The following is a 25,274-nucleotide window of genomic DNA, read 5'->3' on the forward strand; positions in this document are numbered from 1 at the left end:
GGAAGCAATTTCACCCGGGCGAATGCTGGCTGGTTGCTTTTGAGCTCAGGAATCTGTTCCCCTTATCTCTTCCTTATGGGATCCTCCCCTTTCTTGCTTTTATCCCCACCCTGTCAGCAAACCCTTTAGTCCAGCGAGGTAAAGTTCAAAATGAGAGCAATAGCTTTTATTTCCTCTGATGTTTTCAAAGATGTGAGAAATGTCACGCCTTTCAGTGTGCACGAGTGGCAGGCAAATGTCAGTGCCCGAGGGAGGGGCTAGTTCCTCTTAGTTATTGTGAAGATGACCTGACATGAGCTGATGAGACCCAGGAGAAATGTTGTTGTCCTTTGGGGTCTGTCATGACTCTGCTACCAGTGGCAGACGTAACGATAGCATTTCCTAGAAATGCTATCACAGGTATATTTCCTTCCTTTAAGTTTACCTGTAATTTTCACAAAATGCCGTCATTAAGCTATCTTCTGTTAAGTTACTGTGTGGTGCCTACGAAGTCACTTTAATTTTTCATAGTCTTATTTTATGATAATACAGACTTGATAGAATCATTGAGGCTCAATAAGGTAGTGGGATCATATTTAGAAAAGTATAAAACTCAATACAAGTAAAGGTACTGTTAGCTATTAGAGTTCTTTTTCTGAATGGCATTGATCATAAAGAAAGGAAGAGACAGGAGGATAAAGGAAGGAAGGGAAGGGAGGTGAAGGGAAGGGAGGAAGGAAGGGACGGAGGGAGGAAGGGAGGGATTTATTTGTTTATATCACATACACACTATACGCCTACAGGTATTTGGAAAGTAAGATCACAGTTTCCAAGTCAAAGCTCATTCACATCATTGACTTTAGTCACAATAGCTGTCACCATCAATGAAATTTTCTCACTTCCTAACTTTGGTGATTGAATATTGTCAAAGTATTACAAATTCTTTCCAAGATGCTGTCTAGGCCCCTTTTCCCCTTTTCCTGGAAACCGACCTATGAGAACAGAAAAATATTTAATTCAATTTAAACAGACAGGTAGTTTGTTTCTCTAATGTTCTTTTATTGTGGTAATATTATTAGCTTCTGTGGTGAGTCAGAAAATGTGTGGATGGTTTCAAATCAGTCTCCAAATTCATCTGAACCTAGGCTGTGCACCCATCCCCGTTTCCCCAGGACTGTCTCAGGTTCAGGAGTGAAAATCCAACACCCTGGGAGACACCTCAGTCCTGGACAAATTGGGCGAGTTGATCACCCTGCACCCCATTCACGTTGTGGATGCTGCCTCATCCACACTGTGCTCCAGCCGCACTGCTTCCCCTCAGCTACAAGAACACGCTACAAGAACAGGCTTTGCTTTTCCAGCCTTTACAGCACACTGTTCTCTCTGCCTGGATCACCCACTCCCACCTCTAGCAGCTGCTATTTTCAAGTCTTCATCTGAATGCCCATTCACGACCTCCTGACCATCCTACAAAAAGGAGGGCCCAGCCCCGTGCCCCAGGATTCTGTTATGGCATCCCAACCCCGTCCTCCTTAGCACGTCATAACACTTATAGTTCTGTTATTTCCTCGTTGCCTGGTTTATTTTCTATCTTCCCTCGCCAGACCATAAGCTCCACAAGTTTGGGGATCCTTGTCTTCTTCACCAAGTACCCTGTGTCCGACCATACACCCAGCACATACCAGGCAAATCACATGAACTTAGTAAATAACTGGTGACTGAATGAATAAATCATAGATCTTTCAAAATATTTGTTAGGTGGATGAAATACTGAATCTATTGATACATGGATCTTAAGTTAATCACACTTTTCTACTCCATATTTCCCACGTCTCACTACAAACTGTCCTCCGAAGGAAGTACTGTCAGCAGTGTGTATGTGCACAGGGCGTGGTGTGTGGCGTGTATATGTGTGGGTGTACACGGTGACATGATGTGTGTGTCTGTGCACATGTGTGCATCCGCACTGAGCAACTACTATGTTCCAAGCACTGGAAGCACAGTTCATCCCCTCCCAGGGGATATAGTTACTGGAGGAAGACGTTTACAATTAGAAACTTGCAAAGTGTCTGGGGAAGAAGCCAAGTAGTGGAAGGAGGACCCTCACCCAGGTGAGGATCCCTAGAGGTGGCGAGGAGGCTGCCTCAAGTATGTTGTGTTTGAAGCTGGGGTCTGAAGCGTGAGAAGCTACCCGGGCCCGGAGCCCCGGTGGGCTTCAGGAAGCTGGGACAAACCTTGTGAGGCTGGGGGATCCTCGTGGGTGAAGGTGGGAAGGGAAATGGCACTGCGGGAGATGCTGGTTGGCTGGAAAGCAGTGGCCCAAGAGAAGGCTGGCAAGTGTCAGAAGGGAACCTTTGTGTTCCAGTTTAAGATAAAAAGAAATACGAACAAAGAAAAAACGTTATCTTAAGAGGAAACAGCTGAAGGACTTTAAAGAAGGGAGCTAAGTGATTGAAAGCACGGTCCTGGCTTCCATACAGAGAAGACACTGGTCAGCGTGAGTGGAGGCTAGTCCAGGCGAGACCCAGGTGCTGCTGGGTGGAGTCGAGTGGGCAGGTGTGAGTGAAGTCCGTCCAGGGGGTCAGGTCTGCACGTGGGGAGGAGGCGGTGTCAAGGCTGCCCCCGCCCTCTGGCTGGTACTTCCCGGTGGTCATTGGGGCCTTTCACTGCTGTGCCTTTAAGACTAGGCTTAAGGAATGAAGACTCTGCTACTGATGAACTTTTTATTTATTTATTTTCCAGTTCAGATGAATTTTTTAACATGCCAGTGATTTGATTAGAAAAACAGCTTCACTTTGTACACATCTCTGTAATTTACCTCTGGGCACTCAGATGTTCTGGAAAAATTATACTTTATAATGAGATTAAATAAATGTTTCATTTCAAAAATTTGCTCTCTTCAAGAAACGTGCCGTATCTGAGAAAGTAAGAACTTCATTTTTAAAGTGTACAGAGTAGCACTCATGAATGTGTGTGTTTTGAATGCTTCTGAAAGTAATGAGTAATGTGGTAATGGTATCTTTTAGGCGCCTAAAACCATCCATCCTAGTTAATGGTTTAACCCTACCTTCTTCTATTTCAAAAAGCAGGGGTTTACTTCATACCCCAATGGACGTCTACACCATTGGTCAAAGACACTGGTGAAGACATACGAGGGAGGCCTCAGTTCAGGCAGCGAGTCAATGACAAAAGCAGGTCTCAAGTCAAGGATGAAGATGGTTTTACCTCCCCAGGACACTCATATCACAGTGGAAGCTGTGTCTGAGGTAAGCATCTTCTTGTTGACTTGATATGTCTGTCGCTCTGGAAATGCCGCACTGCCTCTCAAGGTATTTCCATGCAGCTATTTTAGGCACCAGATCTTTACCTTTCACCTTCTTCAGTTTTTCAATTTGGGTTTAATTCCTCTCCTTAAAGTTGCACGGAATAGGAGAGATAGTAGATGAACCCATTTTAAAGAGAGATTTCTTTTGAGGGAATATGATTTAGTCCAGGTTCTATTTAGACCCGTGATCTATTGAAATTCACCGTACTTAAAAAAGGCACCGTACTTTTTTCTTCACTCTGTCATTCCCCATTTATTCTAAGTGGACAAAGCACCAAAGATGGTCCACTGTGGTAGTTACTCTAGCCCAGAAGAACGTCCATGCTATTTTGGTGAGCATATGGGTTTGTTTTTTAGAAATTATCGGCTCTGGACAGGCTGGTATTATAAACAATGTACTTGTATTTAAAATCCATACAGAAACCTTGAGTTTTGTTTTTACCTTTTGTTGAATTTGTTGGTTTACTTCTGAAATAGAAGTCTTTCCACAGGATTCTTATGCTCCTCCAATCCTAATTCTCTCATCAGTAAAACGAGGAGGCTGTTCTGGTGTTTGAGATTCCTACCAGCTTTGACACATTATGAATCTCTGATTCTATAAGCCCAGATTAGTTCTCTAATAGACGGTAAACACCTTTCCACATTCCACTTTCTGACTCCATCTCCCATATGGATTCTTTTTAAAAAATGAACAGGAAACTCATACAACTCAACATCCAAAAACCCCAAACAACTCAATTAAAAAATGGGCAAAGGATCTTAATAGGTGTTTTTTTCCAAAGAAGACATACAGATGGCCAAGAGACACATGAAGAGATGCTCAACATCACTAATCACCGGGGAAATGCAAATCAAGACCACAGTGAGATACGACCTCACACACGTCAGAATGGCTGTCATCGAAAAGAAGCAGGAAGGATGTGGAGAAAAGGAAACCCTTGTGCACTGTTGGTGGAAATGTAAACTGGTTCAGCCATTACGGAAAACGGTACGGAGATACCTCAAAAAACTAAAAATAGAATTATCACATGATCCAGCGATTCCACTCCTGGGTATTTTAGCCAAAGGAAACAAAAAAACACTCATTTGAAAAGGTACACACACACCTATGTTCACTGCAGCATTATTTACAATAGCCAAGATATGGAAGCGACCTAAGTGCCCATCAACAGATGAATGGATAAAGAGGATGTGATGGGGGAAAAGAGAAATAGGTGAGGGAGATTAAGAGGGGCAAACTTCCAGATGCAAAATACAATAAATGAAGCACAGGTATGAAATGTTAAAAAAAAAAAAAAAGAACAAGAAGGAAGAAGCATCATTTCTGAGGGTTTTTTATTGAAAGGGTGTCCCCTCTGATAAGTTAACTTGGAACACAACTTTCTTTCTTTTCAGCTCTCACGGAATTACTTTTCTTCATAGAGGAATCATGGTTACCTAGACCATAATCTCTGATTCCATCTCTGAACCCAGAGCCTCATTCCCTGTGATCTGATTAGAAGGATGCTAACTGCTTTGCCAGAGAGGCCATCTCTTCCCATCTCTCTGCCTGGCCCCTCAGCCCTTCTTCTCACTAATTTGCTTTCCGTAATACTGCAGAGTTATACGTCATTCTGGGTGATTGCAAACTGCATATGTGTGTCAAATACATGGGGGTTTACTTGGGTGAATTGCTAGGTTCAAAGTGAAGAATTTCCTCAACCTCCTTAATTTTATGATTTGTGATTTCTGATTACTGTACTAGATGTTTGGAGGGTGGTCTTCATAAATCCTCGTACAAGTGGAACAAAAAAGTTGAGACGTGAGCCTTCTCCATTTGGCCAGTAGATGGAAGTATTTCATAGGGAAATAAGCAACCAGCAGGGTTTTGTTTGTTTGGATGGTTCTGGTTTTGTTGTTGTTTTTAAGAAGATGGAAGAATTGTCCAGAAAAGAAGTAGAAAGGAGAAATGAAAAACAAAAACCAAGAGACAAAGTGTACAAAATACAGGGCTTCTAAACTTACCGAAAATCCATTTTCTGTTCAGGCTTTCTCTATGTATCCTGTGTGACTCTGTCCCTTTGGAAAGAATAGAAGCATAAATTAGACTGTTGATAACTCTGGAGTTTGGGGTTTTTTTTTTTTTCAATATAATCTCTATGGATCCTTGAGAGTCCGAAAAATCTTTTCACGAGAATGAATAATGCAATCAGCTTCTTCAGCAATCAGCCCAGCTGAACATGAAGCTGATGATTTCACTGGAATGCTTAATGCCCACCAGCAAGAGTGGTGTGAGAGCAACAACGGGGAGGTTCATGTTGGCAGCTCCAACCAGCGATTCTGGCCGTGGTTCCAATGCAGGGATCACGAGGCCACTGCTTTGCCCATTCTATCTACTGCTCTTGTTTGGAACTACTGGTCTACCACGGACAAGCTAAGGTGGATCACCAAGCATTGTCCCAGCAGCTGGTTGCATGATTCCCCTGGGTGCTGTGTGAGTGTGTTTCCGAAATCCCAATTTCAACAAACTGTGTGTCGGAGTCTCCAGGCAATCATATCCAACTTGGAGATTAGATTGAAAAACTGAGTTGTCACCGACAGCAGAGGAGATGAAAGCCATCTTTTCTGTATCAGCTCCTGTTTAATTGGCACGCTAACCCAAACACCCCTCTCCAAATACCCGTCTCCTTGCGAGTTTTGGCAGGAGATGCAAGGACTGGATTTTAGCTCCGTCTTTGGTGTGGGGAACAACCCAGCAGTTTTCCAATTATGTCAGGAGAGAAATGAAATCTCTAGAGACACAAAATAACTTCCTAGAAACCAAATTTCTTTTTATCTACGTATTTTTAAAGAAAATCCGAACAAGTGATATGCATGCGTGAAGCAAATGAAATGCTCTCAGACTGGTTAACATCTGCTAAAACAGAGCTTGGCTTATTCGCGTAGCTCTCTTACTTCTCCCATCACAGGGTAATGTTGCCTTCTTTATTAGTATTTCTGACTTTCTTCATCAGTATTGTGATTTTCATTGCATTTGTCGAAAAACTGCCTCTATAAGCAATACCCTTGATACAGAGTTTCAACGTAGCTACTGCATTAATACACTTATTTTCTTCTTTCAGTATGTCCTTGAAGTAAGGGCCTTTCGGAATATGTAAAAACTATGTAGATAAGCACTGAGGTACAAGAATTACTGAGCATTAAATCTGTTCATTCCCCAAGTTCTACTTTTTTTTTTTTTAAATGAGGAAACCGAGATCAAGGCAGAGGAATATATGCTTCAATTTGTGAAGCAGAGCCCCCCACCCATCCAAATGCACAGCGTTTTGGAGGAAAAAGATAACCCTAGGATGGTGAGTAGTCATCAAGCACTAATGGTCAGCTTCTTCGGGAAAATCTCTGGGCCTCCTGAGTATTTTAAAACACCTTTTGATCTCACTTCTAACAAGCACTGAACTGACTGCTGGTTGGGCAGGGGGGTGAGGCACGGGAAGAGTGCTACAAAAGGGATACGGGTCACGTCCTTTCTGGCCAAGAGGCAGTGAAAGGAGAAAGCAATTTGGTGGCAAGATTTGATTTGCTGGTTGAGAAAGCCAAACTCCATGGAACGGCCATCGCTGAGCAAGGACCCCTCCCCCTCCTCATTTATACTGTCTATAATCACCAGTGCCAAGGGCCAGTGACGAGTGTCACTGCACTTAGAGTCAGCCCTCCATATCTGCAGATGTGGAACTTGGCGGCTATAGAGGGCAACTTTATCACACCATTTTATACGAGACTCGAGCATCCGGGGATTCTGGTATGAGGTGGTCCTGGAACCGACATTCCCGGGACCCCAGGGACTACTGTACTCACCAAAGCAAAGCTTGCTCTTTGGAAATCTTGCCACTAGGGAGCAACACTGACTAACTTTGGCCTTGAAGGTCCCCCCCCATCCTTTTTTTTTTTTAAAGGAAAAGTTAGGCTTTTTTTTTTTTTTGCCTTGGGGCACATACGAATAAAACCTTCTAAAATCACACCTTTGCAGTTTCCTGCTCTGAGTAGGGGGAAGAAATGGAGTCCTGAGAAACAGGGGGTAAAGGAGAGCCTCTCTCTCTCTCTTTGTCTGCAAATGTCTCGGCTCAGCTCCTGGAAGCTGGAGGAGGGACAGATGTTTGGGGCTGTGCACAGGAATCTCAGTAGTCTGGGAAAGGCTGCTCTGGGTATCTTTCCCCTCTGGACTTTCATACATCAGAGAGTTGTTACTTATGTTTGCAAAGTTAATCCTTGCCCTGAAGCACCATCCTTGGATTAGAAAATACAATGAAAGAACCCAAACAGTAAATCATTGTATTGCATCTCCGCTCAAAACGCTGTCTTCTGCTTGGGCTTTCCTTGCTGCAAAGACCATTTTATGAGAGTGATCTCCATCACAGACAATCCAGGTCCACCCCAAAAATCAAGAAATAGGGGAATCTTTAAAAATTTCCCCATTTAATGAGATGATACAAAACAAAGCACAGAAAGGTAGGAGAAATTCAACAAGTGTCCCCTAGAAAGTCAGTGGTGCTGTAAGAAAGATGGTCCAGGACTCTCTCCCTTGGCTTTGTGAGTCCTCCCCTAATCCCTTCTCTAACCGGCAAATAAATTTCTGGGAGCCCTTTTGGTTTCCAGATTTTTTCTAAACCTGCCACACACTGGTTGTTATTCTTTCTCATGCTACGTCTCCCACCTGCTTCTGGAGTGAAACAGCAGTTGGCAATAGGGATGCTCAGAGTCTAGTACCCCAGCCTGGCCAAATAACACTCAGATAATCACATCATTAACCTGGCTACTGAGCTCCGGGTTGGCAAAAGCCAGCTCTGCTTCCCTGAGTGCTGAGGGTCCCTAGTTTGAAAAACATGCACTTCTTCCTAATAGGCAATCTGTCACTTGCCGTCTAATAGAAATCACCTGCTCCTAGAATAATCCTTAAACAAATTGACAGCATGTTGAGAGCCGGAGTTCTCAGCTTTAATGCTGCCTGGTTGAATCAAGCAGATGGAATGAAAACAACCACAACACACCACTGCACATCATTTAGAAACTCATTAGTCACAGGGGAATCACAGTCTCTGCAGATGCTGGCTCTTCCCCTGGCGAGTCAAGAGGTACTTTGTGGCCAGGGGTCAGTGCCCTGGACCCTCAAGCGATGGCTTTGAGTCTTGACTTTGCTACTTACAAGATCTGGGGAAAAAAAGTCTCCTAGGAGATAAAATACCTACCTTGGAAATGTCTATCTCATAGATTGCATGAGGGTCACATTAGGTACAATGAGAAAAAGCACCTTGTAAATTTAAAGAGTTAAGCCCTCAGTGGGACAGCACTTTGGACACTCAATAATAATAGCTGTCATTTTTTGAACATAGGCTCCATATTAAACACTTTATGCAGACTGTCTCACTAAATCATCACAACTGTGTATGATAGATATAAATTCCCCTACTTTAGAGATGAAAGATTTGAAGTCCAGAGAAATTCAGCAATTTGCCCAAGGTCTCGAAGCTAACAAGTGGTGATGTTGATTCAAAGCCCAGTCCCCAGTCCAGCTGACTCCAGAATCTGTGTTCTCACTGATAGGGTTCAAGACAGGTCACCCCCAAATATGGCAGCTTGGCGTATTAAATATCTTAAGGAATTTAAAAAACAGGCAGAAGCAAGAAGGTCACTCTTCCCTGCCTTGTCACCCTTCTTCCCTGAAACAGGTCATAAAACTCCCCTGTGAAAGCTACCCTCCCTGTACAGGGCAGAAAGACTTTCTTAACACCAGAGATAGAAAATTTAGGGCCAAGCAGCCTGTATAAGCAAACCTTGCTAAACTAACCTTCACCTTCCTAGTTACTCCTTCACCATTAACTACCCCTGGCCCAAACCCCTTTGTCTTTCCAATTCTTCAAAAATTTACTATTTCCTTGTCGAAAAGGTATAAAAACTTCTGGCTCTGGTCACTTTCTTGGTCTTCATTTTCTTGTGAAGACTCTCTCATCTACATGTAGAAATTCAATGAAATTTGTATGCTTTTCTCTTTGTCAGTTAATTTTCAGATCAAGCCAGGGACCCTAAGAAGATTGAGCAAACATATCCCCCCTCTGCATCACTGTTAAGCAATGCTGCCTTACAGACTGGTCTGTTACATACAGGCTGCTGCCTTTATCCTGGGCGGGGAAATCTTCAGCTTCTGAGGCTGCTTCCCTGCAGAGAGGTTAAAACCTACCCCCCCCCCCCCCCCCCCCCCCCCCCCCCCCGGCTTCACCGTTCACTACAAAGGGGCACTCGATGTGAATGAAGGATCTTTAATGGCCTTATGTAATATGTAACTATCCTGACTGCCTCCACCGCTCTGATTTCTAAATCATGTTGTATCTAAGGGGAGCTCTTCAGTCTAAGGAGGAAAGAAGTGGATGGGGGTTGGAGAAAAGGGAACGTAAGGCACACTGAAAGGGAGAGGCCAGTCACACCTAATTAGCAGCATTTTGCAGCCTGCACGGAGGACAGCTCTTCTAAGGAGAAGTCAGACTAGGATGGTGTGATGCTTTAATGGCATGGCCACCTCCTGGGAGACAGGAAGGCGAGGACGCTGGGCGGCTGGCCCAGGTCATGTAGAAATAATTCAATTTGAGGTCTCAACGCTGGAAACTGTTCAGAACAGGGAAAAAGCCCCAGTGCGCTGAAATGTACCGGGCAGGGCATATAAACCTACAATACATCACCTGCCATTGAGTACTTGAAGCTTGTAGCTGGAATTATATACTTTGAAGGTGCAAGTTCCTTGTTTAGGGTCAGGCTAGCAGTAGGCATTTACTTCTTGCGTATTCATTTCATTTTGATAAATGAAAAAAAAAATCAGCTGAGATTTACAGATCTTCTTTTGCCTCCTCCACTGCATCTTGCAGAAACTGTTCACGCTTCAAAAGGTGAGTTTAGGCTTCCCTGGTGGCGCAGTGGTTGAGAGTCTGCCTGCCGATGCAGGCGACACGGGTTCGTGCCCCGGTCCGGGAAGATCCCACATGCCGCGGAGCGGCTGGGCCCGTGAGCCATGGCTGCTGAACCTGCGTGTCCGGAGCCTGTGCTACGCGACGGGAGAGGCCACGCAGTGGGAGGCCCGCGTACGGCAAAAAAAAAAAAAAAAAAAAAGATGAGTTTAGTGGAGGAGATTGCTGTGCAGCAAAGGAAAAAACAGTGAGAAACTATGAAGAGGCTTTTAGTACTTAATTAGAACCTCGGAGGTGCAGCCCTAAAGAGGGACATGAGACCGGATAAGATTTTTAAGCAGGAGCGGGAAGAACTTAGAGGATGAAGGAAACAGATGAGAACATGTCATGAAATGCAAGAATGAACATGTACGCAGAGGGGAGAGGGAGCAGAAACAAGGTAAGCGGACCCAGACCACTCGGGAAGCTTGGTTCTCAGCTCTGTCTGTATACTATTATCATCTGGGATGCTTTAAAAATGATGAATCCCCCCTTACCCTCTGACCTCTTTTTTAGAAACTTATCTGTAAATCTCATTTCTCTTTTATAGAATCGAGCACTGAAATTAAGAGGAGACATAGTTTAAAGGAAAGAACACATGCTTTGGGACCTAAAGGTCGGGGCTTCTACCCCTGACTAGGTCTATGATCTCAGACAAGGTAACTGGCATCCTTGAGTAAATTAGGTATCAGAACACCCATCATCCAGGACTACTGTAATGGAGAGGCTGGAAAATGGTGAGATCCCAAAGACACTGACTTCTATCTAAGCTATCTGGAAGGGGAATAAGATGGTCCTGGATAACAATAACTTAAAAAGACTATAGATAAAGTATCTTACTGGGAATCAAGAACCATAAGAAAACAAAACAATGGATTCTTGGCCTTTGTGAATAATATTTAAGATTTCAATTACTGGGGAACATGCAGTAGTCACTAGTAATTTTGCAGGCCTCGTGAATTTGAACTTGACAATCTAGAATTGGCTAAAATGCCAAGTCTCTTGGTGGGTGAGCTTACTAGGCTCCCCTGTATCTAATCTTTGACTCAACTCTGTTGTCTGCTTGGCAACTACCTATTCACTACAGCTCATGATTAAGTTTAAAAAGTAAAACAAAAACAAACAAAAAAAAGTAAAACAAGACCAAAAAACCCCGATAATTTTAGATCTTTTGAAAAACTACCTTGAGAGAAAATCAACTAAGTTTGGGGTAAAAGTTAAGCTGCTCCAAGGGTTATGTTTCTCAGCCAGAAAATAATATTAAGGAGCCAGATGGTGAGTTCAGCTCAGAACTATGATGTATTCCACAAAGAGGCAAGAGTAGGCCATCAGTGAAACTATTTTGCAATTGCTTCCACCAGGATTAATTTGAATAGCTGTATAAAGGACTTTAGTACTGAAGTTATAGAATCATTAATTGTCTAAGGGAGTCACTTAAAATTTTAAGTTATACATCATGGCATTTTATGGAGAGAACGATTGATAACGGTGGTATTTTCAAATTTGTGGACTTGAGAAGGCCTTTTCCCACAGGAATGCGTATTTCTTAAATTATTGATGATATGGTACAGATAAGAACAAAAAAATTTAGAGAAGAGAGGATGCAAAGCAGTTAAAAAAGAACTCCCTGTACGCTGTCAGCTATGGATTTGGAGACAAGAGAGTTTGAAGTACTCAAGTCCTAACAGGTTGATAAGGGTAATGCTGATGAAAAGACAGAAATGTGCTGATGCAGGTGGGAGGTTGGAAACCCCTAAAAAGGCATGGCATGAGTCAGGAAATTTATGTGATCGAACTCCAGGAACTATAATGGGGAGTTTCCGAAATTAGGGCTAGAATTCTGATCCTGGTCTGCTCCTGGCTAACTCTGTGACTTTGGGGAAGTCATTTATCCTCTTTGATTCTTAATTTCTTTTTTTGAACCTACACTTCTTTATCCATAAAGTGACTGCAGGGGCCTGGGTGATGCCTGAGATACAGTTCAGTGATTTTATGGCTCATAGATAATCATACTATATACAGTTGTGCATCTTTTTATTTTTTCTCCTTCAACTGTACATTAGATAGTGAATATTTTCCATGTCACTGAAATTACTTTAAAACATGTTTCAATGACTGTGTAACACGTATTATATTAATTATTTAGCCACTTCCTAGGTATTTAGGTTTTCAATGTTTTTCATTATAAAAACGCTGCAATAACTATCTTTGTATATATCTGTCCCCTACTCGAGTGACTTCCTTGGATTGAATCCTAAAAAATGAAATTACTATGTCAAACATGAGCATTTTTAAAATGTTTGATATTTATTGTCAAACCTTTTCTTAGAAAGCTGTCATTTATATTCCCACTGGAGCTCCTGGGTCTTCTCTCTTCCACCCACATTGTTGTAGTTAACATTTTTCATGTGTCTGTTCAGTTGATAATTTATTGTATCTTATCATTTTAATTTTTATTTCTTGTTTCATTTTTAAATTGAAGGTTTGTACACGTGCATCTGTAAGTCACAGTTCTTCATGCAGGGCAGAAAAATGTTTTTCCTCAACCTTCTTATGGTCCCTGACTGGGTCTGAAAATTAAACTGACAAAGATGTTCAGAGAAAAGCACACAGATTTTATTGAATTTTTACATGCACAAGGGAGCCTTCAGGAGAGAGGAAGGGACCCAAAGAAGTGACCAAAGCAGGAAGCTTTTATGCCTTTTAGACAAAGAATCAATACATTTGCAAAGAAATGACAAGACAAAAGGGTTTGGACTAGAGGTAGTAAACGGTGGAGAAGTAACTAGGAAGCTAAGGGCTTAACAAAGGTTTGTTTGAAGAGTCCACTGGTGCCATCTCTGGGCTGGTAAGAGTCTGTGTCCAGTAAAGGAGAATTTATATCCTTCCTTTAGGCAAAAAAAAAAGTGGGGGGAGCTTTTTCTGTGTCTACTGCTTAACTGCCTTCAGCTCAAAATAATTTTTATGTCACAGAGGCATATTTTGGGGTGACATATTCTGGTTTCCTTTATTCACTAATAAATTATCTGTTGATATTCATTGACTTTTTTCCTTTGGAAAGACAGTCTTGTCTTTGTTTCAGTGTTAGGAATATCTTTTTTCTTTAATTAATTAATTTTGGCCGGGCCAGGTCTCCGTCGTGGCACGTGGGATCTTCATTGTGGTGCGCAGGACCCTTAGTTGCGGCACGCAGGATCCTCTAGTCATGGCAGGTGGACTTCCTAGTTGCGGCATGCATGTGGGATCTGGTTCCCCGACCAGGGATCAAACCCGGGCCCCCTGCATTGGGAGCGCGGAGTCTTACTCAATGGAGCACCAGGGAAGTCCAGGAATACCTTTTATATTAATGATATTATTAACCCTTTGTCTCTTTTGTTGGTAATCCGTAGATGTCCTGGTCTCACCTACCAGTGATTACAGATTTTCTGCAATTCCACAAGTCTTAATGTTCAGCACCTCCCCCTTTACTCAAGCACTTCTGGGGTCTACATTATTCTTTAGGAACCTGGTGAGGGAAGGAGAGGAACTCACGTAAAGATCAGACATCCATACACTTCCGTGACGGCTGCTCTTTCTGTCTCCAAGTCCTTGACACCCAGCCTGATGCTTTTCTCCATATTCCCGAGCCAACATCGGGGCTGTTCTCTCTGGCCGGCCAGCTGACAGGTTCCTCTCTGTTTTTACCCAGCTCTTAGGAAGAGTTTTCCACACCAGGGTGGTTGGATTCCTCAATTACCTTGCAGGCTGGTGTCCCCTTCGCAGGCAGTACAGGGACTCCAAGTGTGAAGGTGGTGCTGTGGCAGGCGGTGGCCAGGCCACCTTCACACTTTCCTTGGAACCCGTCTCCCCACTGATCTCTAGGTTCTGGCACTTCCTTCCAGACATGCGCCACAATTTTCCCCTTTCTGTCCAGTCCATCTGTCAGATCTGCAGACACATTTAAGCATGTTCAATATTCACATTCTCTCTTTCAGACTGGCTCCTACAGCCCTCCAAGTGCAAGGCAGTCTGGAGCACCCCCTTCCCCTCCTGAATGTGCCGTGGCAGTTGGGTGGCTTGTCAGAAGGCTGTTCCCTCCAGAGCACTGGAGGGGGTGCTACAACCCGACGTCATGAGGAATCACAGCATCAGTCTGACCCCGACCCATTTACTGCTACGTATCCTGCAAATACTTTTCCCAAGTTCATTACTGACGTTTCCCAGTGTACAGAGTTCATATTTTTACATAAACAAATTTAGGATTGTCTTTTCCTTCATGATTTGTTCCGTTTCATTCTACCTTGAAGGTGCCCCCAAATCTGAACTCTAGTGTTCATCTGGAAAAGCTTTTCTATGAAAAGCTTAAAAGGGAAAAAGTAATAACTTGCCCCTCTCATTTACTGCAAGATTTATCAATTCACAGTGATTAAAATGGATTGGCTTTGGTGAAACTATCAGGCATATGCATCTAAGCGACAGAGCAGAAAATCGTAAAATAGACCTTATGTAAGCATGTAATGTGTAATAGAGAAAACACTGCAGATGAGTGAGGAGGAAGCCTATTAGTCTATGAATAGTATAGAAAATTGGCTTCTCAGATAAAATACCGAGGTAGAGCTTCACATAACTATGAAGTTTGTGTATAGCTATTTTAACCCAATTTCAGGTAGGCAATTTTACTTCAAGTGTCAGATACTGTTTTGGGTATCGAGGATACAACTGTGAAATAAGTAGACAAAAACTCTGATTTATTCTAGCAAGAGAACCACACACTAAATGAATGAAAAATAAATCATAATCAGTTTTACAATATAAATGCTACGAAGGAAAGGAGCAAGGTGATAAGTTAGAGGAGAAATGGGGAGGAAGTAGATTGACTTCAGATGGGGTGATCCTAGAAAGCTCCTCTAAGAAGAGGGCGTCTGAGCAGAGGCCACAAGAGTCACCTCAGTGAAGGAATGAGAAAGAGCAAGAGGTCTGTAGGGGGACAGCAGTCAGGACGGGTGGGCAGCAGTCAGGACAGGTGGGCAGCAGTCAGGACGGGTGGACAGCAGTCAGGACGGGTGGGCAGCAGTCAGGACGGGTGGGCAGCAGTCAGGACGGGTGGGCAGCAGTCAGGACGGGTGGCACCTCTGGTCTGTGCTGATGGCCTGAGTATCAGAGGGGCTGGGATCGTGCGGAAGGAGGGAGGAGTGGTGTGGAAGAGGCAGTGGGAAGGACACTCACACTGCCCCGCTGCCCTGCAGGGTCGGGGATGAGAGGGAGATAAGAGGCCTCTGACTCAGTAAATGTGGGAGAAATAGAGTTCTCTAGAGAGAGACAGATTTCAGTAAAGGTCAAGAGTTAGAGGAAGGTTTACTGTTTCCAGAAAGAGGGATCCAAGGTGCACAGCAGAGGCTTTGCAGGGGCAGGGAGGTATGGGGAACGTACCAGATGATGAGACGTCCCAAACAGGAAGAGGATGAGAGTGGAGATGGCAGTAACAAGATCAGAGTACAGATGGTGCTTAAATAAGCGGGGAAGCAGGGTGCTGTGGGATTATCGTTGGTGCTCTCCTAAAGGAAGGGGAGCACTTATTTCCAGCTATAGTCCCAAGAAATTAACTGAATGATGTGGAGGGACTGTTCTCTGCAACTCCAGGTGATGTCTGTAGCACAGTCATGATGGGCTAGGACTGAGGGAGCGGGAGCAGGTTGGAAGATTCTCCTTGGGATTGAGAAGCAAGGTGCTGGTCTCTGGGTATGTATTTTCTCAGTCATTTTCTATTCTAATAGACAATCATGAATACCGGAATTATTTTATAAGCTAGAGTTACAGACATGGATACCACAAGTCTTAAGTGAAACTGTCTCAACAAACAAAAGGACATGGAAGCTGTTATTTCCACCAAAGAGTTGCAAAGAAGTTATCTGTAAGCCAGACTAGGAGCTGCAATAATTTGGAAAAGAATTTTAAGTCCCAAGAAATTTCATCCAATACTCGTCAACAGTGCTGAAGATCACGTGCATCTTTATCAGTTTGAGTTTTAGTTGCAAGAAACAGAAAACGACTCTGACAAAAAGAAAATAAATTTATATAAGAATATTAGCTACTCCCAGTAGCTTGAGTAGCTGAGAACGCTGGACAAGTAAGCCTGTGGACCACACAGCCAAAGCAACAGTCCAAACAGCACCACAAATCTGGTCTGTTGGGAAACCAACATCATGGCCAACTGTGGTCGGCAAAATGGAACCCCAAAGATGTCCACATCCCAGTCCCCAGGACCTACAGATATGCTACTTCACATGGCACAAGGTGCTCTGCAGATGTATTTAAGGTAATGGACTCTTAAGGTAAAGAGACGACCTCATTTTATCCAGGTGGGTCCCAACTCATCACATGAGCCCTGAAGTACAGAACTTTTCTGACTGGAGGCAGAAGAGATACGGCACAGGGAAGAGTCACAGAGACTGGAAGCACGAGTAAGACTCTACACCATCGGAGGCAGCAATGCGGTGAGGAGCGCACGTGGCCTTGAGGAGCTGAGAGGGGGTCCCGGATGACAGCTGGCCAAAACATGGGGTCTCAACCTACTACTACAAGGAACTGAATTCTGCTAACAACCTGACGAGCCTGAGAAGTGGACCATCAATCACACCCAAGAAAAGGCAAGGCCAAGACCAAGACCCGACTGCTTCGCCTGGCAAAGTTACAGTGAGCCACTTCTGGATTCAGACAGTTTATTACTTACATAAGCAGCACGTGGGAAGACTAGCCAAAGGCTCCGGCTGCCTACCGTCCTCGTCCCACACACCAGAAAGATGACACTAAAGCAAAAGGGGCCGGGTGACTCTAACGCCAACTGTGCAACATCTCGTTGCTGACGATCCAATTCCAGGCGACAGCTCAGCAGCTTTATATCCTACAAATCTATTCTGATGGGGGCAAGGGACAGGGAAGAAAGCCCCAAACCTCACCATAACCCGGGAGGTGCTGAGGAAACGTCTCATGGGGAGACAGGTCCGGGGGAGATGACCTCACAGAAGCTCCCTACGACCCTCCCGTGCTCTCCTGCTCTGGGAGGATCCCAGGCATTCTGCCAAGGCTCAGGTGACCTGTGGTTCAAGCCTCTGCCTGCCTGGTCTACGTGGAAACCTGCAGGGTCAGCAGAGCGCATGGCAGGGCCATTCCCATACCCGGATTCTCCCTCGGAGCCTCCAGATCAGGCCTCAGGCGGGACACCACCTTGATTTCCTTCTCATGAGACCCAGAGTGAAGCAATCAGTCAAGTCTACCCAGACTTCTGACCCACAGAACTGTAAGGAGAATAGATTTGCATTGTTTTAAGGTGCTAAGATGGCTGTAACGTGTTACACAGCAGCAGGACACGGATGTGAGCTCTAAACGTCAGAACAGTCAGGACCTTCAACTGAATGTTGTTGTTGGCATTTCAGATGTTGGCGCTCTTGGAAACTGGATGCATCCCACATCCACTTTCAGAGAAGTTCCCTCCTGTCTTGATTTTTTGCTTTACCAGTTTCTTCTTCAAGTTCCAGAGTGAGTGCTTGTTACTGGCTTTGCGATCATGTGCCCATGCGCTAACTACAAAGGGGGCATGGAAAGGGAGTACCTGAGCTGCTAGAACGACAGGTAGGCTCTGCGTCTCTTCCACTCATAATATGAGAAATTCCCCAAATATTGAAAGGAGATTCAAATTATAATCAGGACGAAAGTGTTATTACTGCTACATACCACCCTTTTGTTATGCAATATCAAGACAGACCCTGGGCTCCTATGGTTTCAATATTTCAGGAGAACAGTGCTTCCACTAAAAGACTCAGCAATGGTCCCACTGAATCTGAAGCTGTAACACACCTGGCTACCCTGAGGTTTTCCAGCAACTGACTAAACAAAAAGAACTGTCTGTGATATAGGAATACCGATCAAGAGCACGGGTGTTGATTAACACGTTGTGCTACTGCACAAGATGAAATCTGTGAGATGGTTACTGTGTGTGCAAAACGCAGAGGGGATCCTTTCACTCTGACCTCTCGGATCCCACACTTGTGCCTTCAGGGAGCAAGAGCCCCATTTCTGGTTGCTCCAGTTCTGTGTACAACACCCCTATCTTGCTTGGTGTTTTCCCCTAGTTAACACTGGGTCCTAACAAGGCACTTTACTGACTTATAGAACGAGCTGCTTCTAGGGCTTCCCTGGTGGCGCAGTGGTTGAGAGTCCGCCTGCCGATGCACGGGACGCGGGTTCGTGCCCTGGTCTGGGAAGATCCCACGTGCCGTGGAGCGGCTGGGCCCGTGAGCCGTGGCTGCTGAGCCTGCACGTCCGGAGCCTGTGCTCCGCAACGGGAGAGGCCACAACAGTGAGAGGCCCGCGTACCGCAAAACAAAAAAAAAAAGAACTAGCTGCTTCTAGATGTTGGATTGGAGGGTAAGATCAGTGAATCCCAAGGGCTTGCATTCTTTCACTGTAAAGTGAATTCACCGAAAAGTGAGTTCCTTGGAATATTACTCTATTTTCTAAAATGTATTTGAAGTGCTTCAGTTTGGCAGTGTAAGGTGTGTGTGCATATCTAAATTAACATTGCTCTAGAGTGCAGGAACGGTCACAAAACGTGTGAACTAAGCTGCTCGGTAACTTGCATTTCAGAATATATCAGACCTGGTTGGTTAGAATCTGAAAACCTCATTGTATAGTTCCCCTTACACATATCAGTCTGATTTGGCACTGGAGGGTTTATTAATTAATGTACAGGAGATTAAATTATGTCACTGGAGAAATGCATAGTGTCAGTATGTGTCAGGCGGAAAGATGTGTACAGAAGAATCTACACTTGCAGAATTAACACTCTGACAATCCCAGCAGCCCATTTTTTGAGTAGTATCCTAGGTTTAGAACTCCACTCATTCCAGAGTTCCCCACTTGAGAGGGAATTCTTTGCTCTACTCAAACTAGGAACATAGCTGTTTCTGCCATCAGAGTACTTGCTGTGGCTGGATGAGCCTTTAGTTCTAGAGACTCGTGGAGCGCCTAGAGAACAGGGGGAAAGGATGGAGAGTGGGGACTTCACCTGACTTGCAAGACCTCATCATTCACATGTCTGGATGCCTGCTCACCAATCGATACTGGTACTTAGGTACGGTTTTTGCTTTCTTTAAAACATAATATCTGGCAATAACATTGCAGAGGAAACAAATGGCTCCAACCATCACTCATCACCAGAGGCAACCAATATTCACCGAAAAGAACCTAACAACTTGAATAGCGGATTAGCCTAGGTCAGCCTTAATAAAAATATCATTAGGGTGAATAATGCATTCAGTAGGGCCACAGATGGTGATGGTGGCGGGTTTACAGTGGGCAGGGGTCAATTTTCTGGTTATTCCCTGGATGGTTTCACTGATTCGCAGGAATGAGTTGGCTTATGTCAACTCTGTCTCCTTGTGGATGGTGCCTGCTTCCAAATGTCTCAAAATAGGTCATTTGTCACTTTCAGTGCCATCCTTTGTAAGATGCTGAACCCCTGACCCAAGCTACTAAGAGCTTCCACATCCCTGAGATGCCAAATGAAGCTGTATTGTCCTTGAGTCCTCCAAGCGCTAGACCCATGTGATAACCCGGAAAGCAACAGAGGGAATGACCATCTTCCTGACTGTGTAGACGTTCTCACCTGGGTGCTTTCCGGGCTCAGAACCTCACAAGATCTCTCAAGGAAATAGTGATTTTATCTGTGGTTTTTAACACCATTCTCCATGAGAACTGAAAAACTGCAGCTCAGAAAACACTTGAGGGTGGGAGCCATTGTTCCATTACCTTTTTACACCCGATGCCTCTGTATAACATGACTTCCTCCAGCCAAAAACAAACAAGCCATGTACATAAACTCACACAAACAGACACTGAAAGAGAAATAAGTCCTCATGCTTGCGTTTATGTGTGGGGAGAGCCATGTTTCGGAATCCCATCAGTCTGTCTTTAGAATGAGGTTATATTTCACTAATGCATACCAAGGTGAAAAAATTCTATTTTGTAAAGATTAGTCATCATTCAATCTGCTGTAATTTCCTTGTTGTCCTTAAAGTCTTCTGATACTTGGAATACTTCAGAACTTTTAGTAGAGTAGACACCTGCAAAGGCAACATCGCATCTGCAGATACCCTAAGGAAGCTCATAGGGTGGTTATGTTCAAGCCCAGAGAAATATCAAGTTGGGCCCAAAGGCAGTGTTTTAAGCTTTAAAAAGTAAGTTCTTAACCTTTTTAAATCAAGAAATTTCACTTTAAAATATCCGGATTTCTGGATGTCTTAGAAAAATGCACCGTCATTCCTAGATGGCAGGAATAGGCTATGACTTTTAGAGGGGACGTCGGTCTCCAGGTTTTTATACTTTCCACTTACCCACTTCATTCTGTAGGTATTTATGCTTGTATTCTCTGCTTTAGAACCTCACTCAAATGGCATATTCACGTAAGTGCCCAAACTAATGCTACGGAAATCAATCTACCAAAAGCTCTACAAATACCTTATCGTAGACTCTTGGCCATAATTTCATTTTGTCCAGTGGTTTCCAAAAATCTGGTCATGAACCAGCACTTGGATGGCTGCAGCAAAATTAACTGGGGGAGTTTTCTGAATTTAGGTGACCAGGCTCCTGCCCTCAGAGATGTCCATCTAGCTGGACATCTATATGTTTTAAAACATCTAGAGCAATTCCATTGCACAAACGTGTTGGGAACCATTGGTCTCCTCCAGCCCTTCTTACCCTGGAGTGAGGGAGGGATGGGAGGGGCATGGAAGTGCATTGACGTGACTGCTTAACAGGTCCAGGAATACTGATAAATGAAATGAAATTTATTGGCATTAGTAATGTTTTTTTGCTCTGCTAGAGGAGTCCACTGAATGAAAAGATCAAGATCTAAAAGAAAGATGGCTGAAGCCAAAATTACAGAAGCAAAAGCAGCTGTCTCTGTCCCAGGTCTCCTCTGTTTTCTCCAATCTATTCTCTGATAACACAAGCACCTCTGCTTCTTAGTTACCCAAGCTTCCTGTAAATTTTCAAAACCCTCAGCAGGGAGGTAAGCAATTGAGTGATTATTCGGTTTGATATTTCTCTAACTTTACCTCTTCTACTTTTTTCTTTAAGCTCCTCTGTCCATAGATATTCTTTGAGGTCTTTGCATAGCATCAAGATAGAACACTGACATTCCGATGGTAGATCAAATAGATAATTATAAACTGTGATAAACTCAATACTTTTCAGGTCTTTATCGTAGCTTTCACTGGCTAATGTCCCACATGTTTCCTGATGTACATATTTGTTACACGCGGAGGAGGTGTAAGGAGGAGAGGATAAAAGGAAATTAGAGGCTTCTGATCAGAGTCCAGAATTCCTGTGGATTCAGGAATCTGGTCAATGTCTTTACAAAACACCACCTCACTCAAACCTCTATCAACAGCCTTGAAAAAGTAAAGCATCAGTATCCTAACAGACACAGGAAAGCAATCATGTTCTGGTACGTGGGCTTAATCGAAGGAAAAACTGTTCGGTGAGACTAAGTACCTACCCATTGCTGGAAGCCAGATGCTGCTTCTGAGCTAATGGCAATTGAAGAAATTCTCCTGAAGTGTAATGTGTTCTTTTATCTGCATGAATATTTCAAATCTCAAGTTTGATGAAACAGGAGGAATGCAACACAACTTTTGTGACTCTGCTGAATGCTGCCAATGCAGCAGCAACCCTGATTACATAAAATACAGGGTTCAGGGCTGCGTGGAGAAAGTCATCCATATGTCCAGGTCCTCTCTTCTCCCTTCCTGCCTCCTCCTCTCTTCTTTTTCTTATTCTTCCCCTTCTTCCCTCGCATCACTTATCTTTCTCTGTGCAAAACAGCACCCCAAATAGAGTAACTTAAAACAACGAACATTTATTTAGCTTACAGTTCTGCGCATCAGCACTTCTGTACTCAGTTCGGTTCCTGAATGCACCTGTGGTCAGCTTCTGGCCAGTGAGCAGGCTCTGCTTCTGAGGGTTGGCTGCTTCTTAGCCGAGGTACTGGGGACAACAGAGAAACTATCTATTAATACACAGCAGGCCAGCCTCTGTCAGTTCACACGGTGGCTGGGAGGGTTCTGGGAGAGAAGGAGGCATGCAGGGCCTCTTGAGAAGTAAGCCCAGAACTGGTACGGCATCATTCCTGCCATGTTCTGTGGTCAAAGCAAGTACAGTCCAGATGCAAAGACTGAGGAATAGGTTCTGCCGCTTGCTGGAAGTCCTGTAAAGTCACACTGCAAAGAGGCATGGATAAAGGTCGGAGTGGAGGAGTATAGCATTTTCTTTTTGGTAATCTAGCATCTCCCTCTTGCAGTTTTCATGAGTCTCTTGGTGACTTACAATCATTGCAGTACCTGAATGTGTAGGTGCTACAAGGAGTATCATGTTGCTATATTCAAGCTCCTTATCATCTACTGGGAAGAAAAACTTCAGCACCCCGCTTACAACCATCAGACACACACATGCTAGAGAGACGTGACTGCGAGGTTACAGGAAGTGGGGAGCGTTTGAACCACAATGAACTTTGCTTAGCTACTTCAGCTCCCTGTTTATTTCCACCACAGTCTACGCTCTTCTGAGGGGTTTTTCCAAATCCTCTTTAATCTTGTCCCACCCAACTTAGGAAACCTCTTGAATTTTAAGCATGTTTTTTTAAAGATTTTGTTTTTGATGTGGCACATTTTTAAAGTCTTTGTTGAATTTGTTGCACTATTGCTTCTGTTTTCTGTTTTGTATTCTCGGCTGCGAGGCGTGTGGGATCTTGGCTCCCCGACCAGTGATCGAGCCTGTACCCCCCGAGTTGGAAGGTGAGGTCTTAACCACTGGACCGCCAGGGAAGTCCCTAAGCATTTTATTTCTAACAATATTAAACACATTTAAAAGCAAGAAGAACGGTACAAGCATCCTCCATATCTCACCACCTAAATCAAACAATTGTCAACATTTTGCCATATTTGTGTCATATATACATGCTACACAGCTCACATACATAGATATATGTATAATATGAGAAAACATAAAATCCATATACAAATTTTAAAAATCAGACATTTTCCGCTGAGAGAAATTTATAGTTCTAAGTGCTTATATTAAAAAAGAACAAATGTCACAGATGAACAGCCTAACTTTATACCTTAAAGAACTAGAAAAAGGAGAAAAAACTAAACTCAAAGCTAGAAGGAAGAACACATTAAATATTAGAGCAGAGAGAAATAAAATAGAGAATAGAAAGACAACAGAGAAAATCAATGAAACCAAGATCCTTGTTTCTGCTTCAAAAAAATCAGAAAATTAACACTCTTTAGCTAGATTAACTTAACAAAAAAAGAGAAAAGTCTCCAGTAAATAAAATCAGAAACAAAAGTGGGGCCATTAATACTGACTTTACAGAAATAAAAATAGTCACAAGGGACTACTATGAAGAATTACATGCCAACAAATTTGATAACCTGCAAGAAAGGCACAAATTCCTAGATGCATACAATTTACTAGGTCTAATCATCGAGAAGTAGAAAATCTCAACAGACCACTAAGAAATAAGGATATATCATCAGCAATTTAAAAAAAAATTACAACAAACAAGTTTCGGGCCAGATGGCTTCACCAGTGAATTTTACCAAACGTTTGAAAAGAATTAACAGAATCTCAAATTCTTCCAAAATGTTGAAGGGGAGGGAACATTTCCTAATTCATTCTGTGAGGCCAGAATGACCCTGATTCCAAAGCGGGACAAAGACGCTACAAGGAAAGAAAACTACATACCAATATTGCTAATGAATACTGATCCAAATATTCCCAACAAAATACCAGCAAACTGAATCCAACAGCATGTTAAAAAGATATGCCCGTGATTAACAAGGGTTTATACCTGGAAGGCATGGTTGGTTCAACATACAAAAATTGATCGACGTGAAACACCACAATAACATAAAGAAAGAAAATTATTATTCAATAAAAACATTTGAAAAAACTCAACACACTTTCATGATAAAAACACTCAACTAACTAGGAATTGAAAGAAACTACCTTAAAATAATAAAATTCATTTATGAAAAACTCACAGCTAACATCACCCTCAATGGTGAAAGATGCAAAGCTTTTCCTCTTGCAGTAAGAATAAGACAAAAAGCCCCACTTTTGCCACTCCTATTTGACACAGGACTGGATGTCCTAGCCAGAGACACTGGGCAAGAAAAAGAAAGAAAGAAAAGTCATCCAAATTGGAAAGGAAAAAGTAAAATATCTCAGTTCACAGACAACATGATCTTATATGTAGAAAACACTAAAGATTTTTTAAAAACCTGTTAGGACTAATAAACTAATGCAGTGAAGTTGCAGGATACAAAGTCAACATGCAAAAATCAGCTGCATTTCTGTATGTGGACAGTGAACAACCCAAAGAGGAAATTAAGAAACAATTACATTCTCAGGAGCAAACCTAAGGATAGAATACTTAAGAATAAACTTAACCAAGGAGTTAAGAGACTTGTACATTGAAACTACAGAACACTGCTGAGAGAAATGAAAAAAAACAAATGGAAAAATATTCTGTGTTCCTGGATTGGAAGGCTCTGTACTGTGAAGATGCCAATAGTACCCAAAGCAATCTACAGCCTCAACGCAATCCCTATAAAAATCCCAATGATGTTTCTTGCAGATGTAGAAAAATCTATTCTAAATTTTATATGGATTCTTAAGGCACCCTGAATACCCAAAACAATATGGAAAGAGAAGAGCATGACTGGCAGTCTCACATTTAAATGCCTGTCAGTAAGGGAGTGGATAAACGAAATATGTTTTTATATATGTAGAAAGGAATACTATTCAACCTTAAAAAGAAGGAAATTCTGACACACTCCATAACATGGATAATAAACCTTGATGACGTTATACTAAGTGAAATAAACCAATCACGAAAGGAAAAATATTGTATGATTCCACACATATGAAGTTTCTAGAATGGTCAAATTCTTAAAGGC

At 43.1% G+C, this 25,274-nt stretch overlaps 1 protein-coding gene across 1 annotated transcript in view; it reads right to left on the reverse strand.

Annotated features, from left to right (window-relative positions):
* KCNU1 (potassium calcium-activated channel subfamily U member 1) overlaps window positions 1–25,274 on the reverse strand; it is a 162,313-nt gene that overhangs the window by 130,730 nt on the left and 6,309 nt on the right. Inside the window, exons 3-4 of the mRNA XM_060001141.1 lie at window positions 22,182–22,296; window positions 5,309–5,362 (exon numbers count right to left, since the gene is read on the reverse strand). The gene's annotated coding sequence lies outside the window, so the exon portion shown is untranslated. The remainder of the gene's footprint in view (window positions 1–5,308; window positions 5,363–22,181; window positions 22,297–25,274) is intronic.

The sequence above is a fragment of the Delphinus delphis genome, chromosome 21 (genome assembly GCF_949987515.2).
Source record: "Delphinus delphis chromosome 21, mDelDel1.2, whole genome shotgun sequence".
Classification (NCBI taxonomy): domain Eukaryota; kingdom Metazoa; phylum Chordata; class Mammalia; order Artiodactyla; family Delphinidae; genus Delphinus; species Delphinus delphis.